We start from the raw sequence: 6000 nt of genomic DNA, 5'->3' as shown, positions 1-6000 counted from the left end.
CGGTACAGTGTATCGGGGTGAGTACATGTGTACAGCAGATTGCACTGTATACAGGTTATTACACTGTATAAGGTTCGGTACAGTGTATCAGGGGTGAGTACATGTGTACAGCAGATTACACTGTATACAGGTTATTACACTGTATAAGGTTCGGTACAGTGTATCGGGGGTGAGTACATGTGTACAGCAGATTGCACTGTATACAGGTTATTACACTGTATAAGGTTCGGTACAGTGTATCGGGGGTGAGTACATGTGTACAGCAGATTGCACTGTATACAGGTTATTACACTGTATAAGGTTCGGTACAGTGTATCGGGGGTGAGTACATGTGAACAGCAGATTACACTGTATACAGGTTATTACACTGTATAAGGTTCGGTACAGTGTATCAGGGGTGAGTACATGTGTACAGCAGATTACACTGTATACAGGTTATTACACTGTATAAGGTTCGGTACAGTGTATCGGGGGTGAGTACATGTGTACAGCAGATTACACTGTATACAGGTGATTACACTGTATAAGGTTCGGTACAGTGTATCGGGGGTGAGTACATGTGTACAGCAGATTACACTGTATACAGGTTATTACACTGTATAAGGTTCGGTACAGTGTATCGGGGGTGAGTACATGTGTACAGCAGATTGCACTGTATACAGGTTATTACACTGTATAAGGTTCGGTACAGTGTATCAGGGGTGAGTACATGTGTACAGCAGATTACACTGTATACAGGTTATTACACTGTATAAGGTTCGGTACAGTGTATCAGGGGGTGAGTACATGTATACATCAGATTGCACTGTATACAGGTTATTACACTGTATAAGGTTCGGTACAGTGTATCGGGGGTGAGTACATGTGTACAGCAGATTGCACTGTATACAGGTTATTACACTGTATAAGGTTCGGTACAGTGTATCAGGGGTGAGTACATGTGTACAGCAGATTGCACTGTATACAGGTTATTACACTGTATAAGGTTCGGTACAGTGTATCGGGGGTGAGTACATGTGTACAGCAGATCGCACTGTATACAGGTTATTACACTGTATAAGGTTCGGTAAAGTGTATCAGGGGTGAGTACATGTGTACAGCAGATTGCACTGTATACAGGTTATTACACTGTATAAGGTTCTGTACAGTGTATCGGGGTGAGTACATGTGTACAGCAGATTACACTGTATACAGGTTATTACACTGTATAAGGTTCGGTACAGTGTATCAGGGGTGAGTACATGTGTACAGATTACACTGTATACAGGTTATTACACTGTATAAGGTTCGGTACAGTGTATCAGGGGTGAGTACATGTGTACAGCAGATTGCACTTGTCACGATTCCCCTGACCGCTGTCACCAATGGGTCAGGATTCACACCGTGACCGTCACCCCTACGTCACGGATTGAGGTGACTTTAGGCCAACAGACGGCTATCACATGTGCAGGGGGGCTTATCATAGTTATCCCTCCACTCCACGATGTGATGAAAAACCACACACAAGGCTATTGACCTCTTAGCTTACAGCAGGGGCTTATTCTAGGTATCCCACTGCTTTCAATATACCACAAACTGCAGGGATTTATGTATATCCCGCTTACAGTTCCACTTAACACTTGCAGTTCTCTGGCGCCCCCTTACTCTCAGGTCAGATTAGGTACTGCACCCTGGGTAATTAGTCGCCAGACAGACTGCCTGCTATGTACTGGCTATTGGGCACGCTGCAGCGACGCGATAACTACTCCCACTCAGGCAGGAACAATAATTATTAACCCCGCAGCCGCTTCAGCATCACCCAAAAGTCTGTACACTATCGGTATCACTGCCACCAGCTTCGATTAAACGGGTCCGAAGCTAACCCAACACAACAATAACAGTAGCGTATTTCACTTCAGAAGACTGGGTAAGTTTAGAGCATGGATGAACGAACTAATATATAATAGTATATTCCATTGAAATTAATTAGGCAGTGCTTTATCAAAAAATATTTTATAAAGAAGTTACAAATGAGACAATTGCAAATATGTACAAGGGTAATTATAACATAAAGGGAATAAATGAGAAAAAGCAACACTTACATGTTCAAAGCATGACAGGCAACCAGGCTAGGGCAGTTTTTCCCATACGTCCCAGCTCATTTGGACGTGAGCAGGGCTCTTCCAGGACAAGACAAGAAATCAAGCAGCAAGTCCTCCTCAGAGCCTGCCAGACACTTAAAACATTAAGGCTGTGACATCACAGAAAGGCTGGCTTATCCAGACCCTCCTCTCTCTACATTCTGCCTAAACTTTAAACTATTCTCTCTAATTTCTATAACTTCACTACAAAACGTGTCAGAGTCAGACCAAACCTATCATTCATCTCGGATTAACGTGAGCATTCTAATGAGATCAAATATGTCCTATCTGGGATACATATTTACAGAGAAAACCCTACTTCTTTACCAGACGGAGTTAGAAACCCGAGTTTCATGGGAGGTGTAGATACACCGAGTGAGACTACGAATATATATTTTCATGTTCCTAGCTTAAATCGTTTGCCTAATATCTAACAAAAACTAAACAAAGAATCTTTCCTGAATCTTGGAGCCACTTTTCCAGTTTGAACTAGAGAATGTGGGAGGGGTGAGGGACTTTCCTCTGAGCCTGGAATTTACGACCCCAGAGCAATAAAACCCCCTTCTAGCATACAGTCCGTAGCCCAGAGAGAAACAAGTAGAGTCAGCTAGTGAAGGGGGGGGTTTAGCCCACCTCATGGGCTGACGAGCAACTAAACTTATGTGATATTTCATACCATATCGTGACACCTCCCCCTTTTGGTGTGCGCTAGGGAGGCAGTACCCCACGGTATGCCTCCATGGGCACCTCAGTAGGTTCACCCTGGCGGGAGAGTCCATCTGCATTCCCATGCTCTTTGCCCGTTTTATGTTCAATGGTGAAGTCAAGCTGCTGAAGGGCAAGGCTCCAGCGTAGCAACCTGCCGTTGGTTCCACACATGGCATTTAGCCAGCGCAGAGGGTTGTGGTCGGTCACCACAGTGAAGGTGTGACCGTACAAGTAGGGCTGCAAGCGCTGCAGGGCCCAGACTATGGCCAGGCACTCCTTCTCGATGGTGGAGTAGGCCACTTCCCTCGGCAAAAGTTTCCGGCTCAGGTATAACACGGGGTGCTCTTGGTCCTCCGAGTCAACCTGGCTGAGTACAGCACCAAGGCCAAACTCGCTGGCGTCGGTCTGCACCAAGAACGGTCGACTGCTGTCGACTGCTTTCAACACAGGGGCGTTGCACAGTGCAGTTTAACGCCTGGAAGGCCCCCTCACAGCCATCTGTCCAGTTGACAATGTGAGGTAGCTTCTTCCTGGTGAGGTCCGTCAAAGGTTTTGCCAGGCTACTATAGTGCTTTACGAAGCGCCTATAGTACCCTGCAGTGCCCAAGAAGGACATCACCTGTTTCTTGGTCACGGGAGTGGGCCAGTTCACGATCACTCCCACTTTGTCAGGCTCTGGCTTCAGGGTGTTCCCGCCTACCCGGTGCCCCAGGTAGTGAACCTCCCTCATGCCCATCTGACACTTTCCCGGCTTGATAGTCAGTCCTGCTTGGTGAATTCGCATGAGCACCTCCTCGAGATGCTGCAGGTGTTCCTTCCAGGAGGGACTGAAGATGGCAATGTCATCCAAGTACGCCACGGCGTACGTCTCCAGTCCCTGAAGCAGGAGGTTGACCATCCGCTGGAAAGTGGCAGGGGCATTCTTCATGCCGAAGGGCATGACCGTGGACTCGTACAGTCCAAAGGGTGTGATAAAGGCGGACTTCTCCTGCGCCTCGGGGCTCAGGGGAATCTGCCAGTATCCTCGACTCAGATCCATTATTGTTAGGTAATCTGCGCCAGCTAACTTCTCAAGCAGCTCCTCCATGCGCGGCATTGGGTGCGCATCCGAGGCTGTGATGGCGTTGAGCCCCCTGTAGTCCACGCAGAACCGGGTGGTCCGGTCCTTCTTTGGCACGAGAACTACAGGTGATGCCCACGCGCTCTTTGACCGTCGAATCACCCCCAGCTGTAACATCTCATCGATCTCTTGGCGCATAGTCTGCTGCACCTGGTCCGAGATTCGATAGGGTGTTCGCCGTAGTGGGGCGTGATTCCCGGTGTCCACCTCGTGGACTGCTAACTCAGTCCTCCCAGGTCGGTTGGAGAACACGACCCGGAAAGGTTCCAGTGTGGTTTGCAACTGCAACCGCTGGGGTTCAGTTAACGAGGCGCTTACCTCCACGTCCTCAATGGACCCATTGGCCTTGGCTTGGGCCAGCAAGTCCAGGAGGGTGTCTTCCTCACCGTCTTCGGGCAAGCTGCAGACCGGTAGGATGAAAGGTTCACGTTCGTGATGAGCCTTCATCATGTTGACGTGAAAGGCCTTTCGCCTACCCCGAGCGTGGTCAAGCGTGACCACGTACGTGACCGGGTTGAGCTGTTGGTGGACGACGTACGGGCCCTCCCAGGCTGCCTGAAGCTTATCCGTTGGTACGGGGACCAGCACCCACACCTTTTGACCCACGTGGTAGGTCCGCTCCCGGGCGTTCTGGTCGTACCAGTGCTTCTGGTCAGCCTGAGCCTACGTCATGTTGTCATGCACCAACTGCGTCAAGGTCTGCATCTTGTCACGGAAGCGCATGACATACTCCACTATGGACACTTCAGAAGGGTTCGGCTCCTCTTCCCAGGATTCTCTTACCAACCCAAGGGGTCCCCGGACTCGCCTGCCGTACAGGAGCTCGAAGGGGGAGAACCCCGTCGAGGCCTGCGGAACCTCTCGGTAAGCGAACAGCAGGTGTGGGAGGTACCGCTCCCAGTCGCGCCCTTGAGTCTCAACCAGCATGCGTAGCATCTGTTTGAGGGTACCAGTGAAGCGTTCACACAAGCCATTGCTCTGTGGGTGATACGCACTCGATACCAGGTGCTTCACCTGCATTCTCTTACAGAGAGCCTCCATTAGGCGAGACATAAATTGGGTCCCTTGATCAGTAAGCATTTCCCTGGGAAATCCTACACGTGAAAAGATGGCCAACAGGGCATCCGCCACCTTATCTGCCCTAGTTGACGACAGAGCTACTGCCTCTGGGTACCGAGTAGCGTAGTCTACCACAGTAAGGATGTATTGCTTTCCAGAGCTGCTGGGGACGGCCAGCGGGCCCACAATCTCCACTGCGATCCTCTGGAAAGGCTCCTCTATCACTGGCAAAGGGATCAGGGGAGCCTTAAGAGCAGGCCCCGCCTTCCCCACTCTTTGACAAGTGATACAGGAGCGGCAGTAGTTTGACACATCTGTCCCCATCTTAGGCCAATAGAAGTGTTGAGACAGCCGGGCCTTAGTTTTGCTGATCCCCAAGTGTCCAGCTAGCGGGATCTCATGGGCAATCCGCAACAACTCACCCCGGAATTGCTGGGGGACGACCAACTGTCTTTCCCTCAACCACTCCTTTTGTGATTCTCCGGGTACTGTCTCCCGGTATAACCTTCCTCGTTCCCAGAACACCCTCTCCTTATCAGTCTCGGAGGTGGGCGTCTCGGCGAGTTGTCTCAAACTCTCTAGGCTCGCATTTGTGTGCAGAGCGGCCTGAAACTCCTGGCTAGGGGAAGCCAGAAGCGATGTCAGGGTCCCTTCCCCACGGGAACCCTCTTGGACCTGCTCTGGGTCCACCTCTGGTTCAGTCACAGTAATGACTGAGGAGGGTCCGGAAGGCCGACAGTTATCTGCGTTCCGGGCACTCTGACTGCGGGTGACAGCAGCTACGTAGGCTGTCTCCCCGGGGTTTCTAAAGACCCATCAGCCGGCGCTGCTATGGGCTCTACCTCCCCATCCACCCCCAACACTCCAGGGGCAGTGCTACTTATGGGCCAGTTACCTTCCTCGGTGGCACTGGTCACTTTCATGGCATCACCTTCCTCACGGTTCCCATGCATCTCCCCATTTCCGGTAGCACCGACACTTGCCCCTGTTAGG

The sequence above is a fragment of the Ranitomeya imitator genome, chromosome 2 (assembly GCF_032444005.1).
Source record: "Ranitomeya imitator isolate aRanImi1 chromosome 2, aRanImi1.pri, whole genome shotgun sequence".
Taxonomy (NCBI): domain Eukaryota; kingdom Metazoa; phylum Chordata; class Amphibia; order Anura; family Dendrobatidae; genus Ranitomeya; species Ranitomeya imitator.
This window is presented reverse-complemented; position numbering follows the sequence as displayed.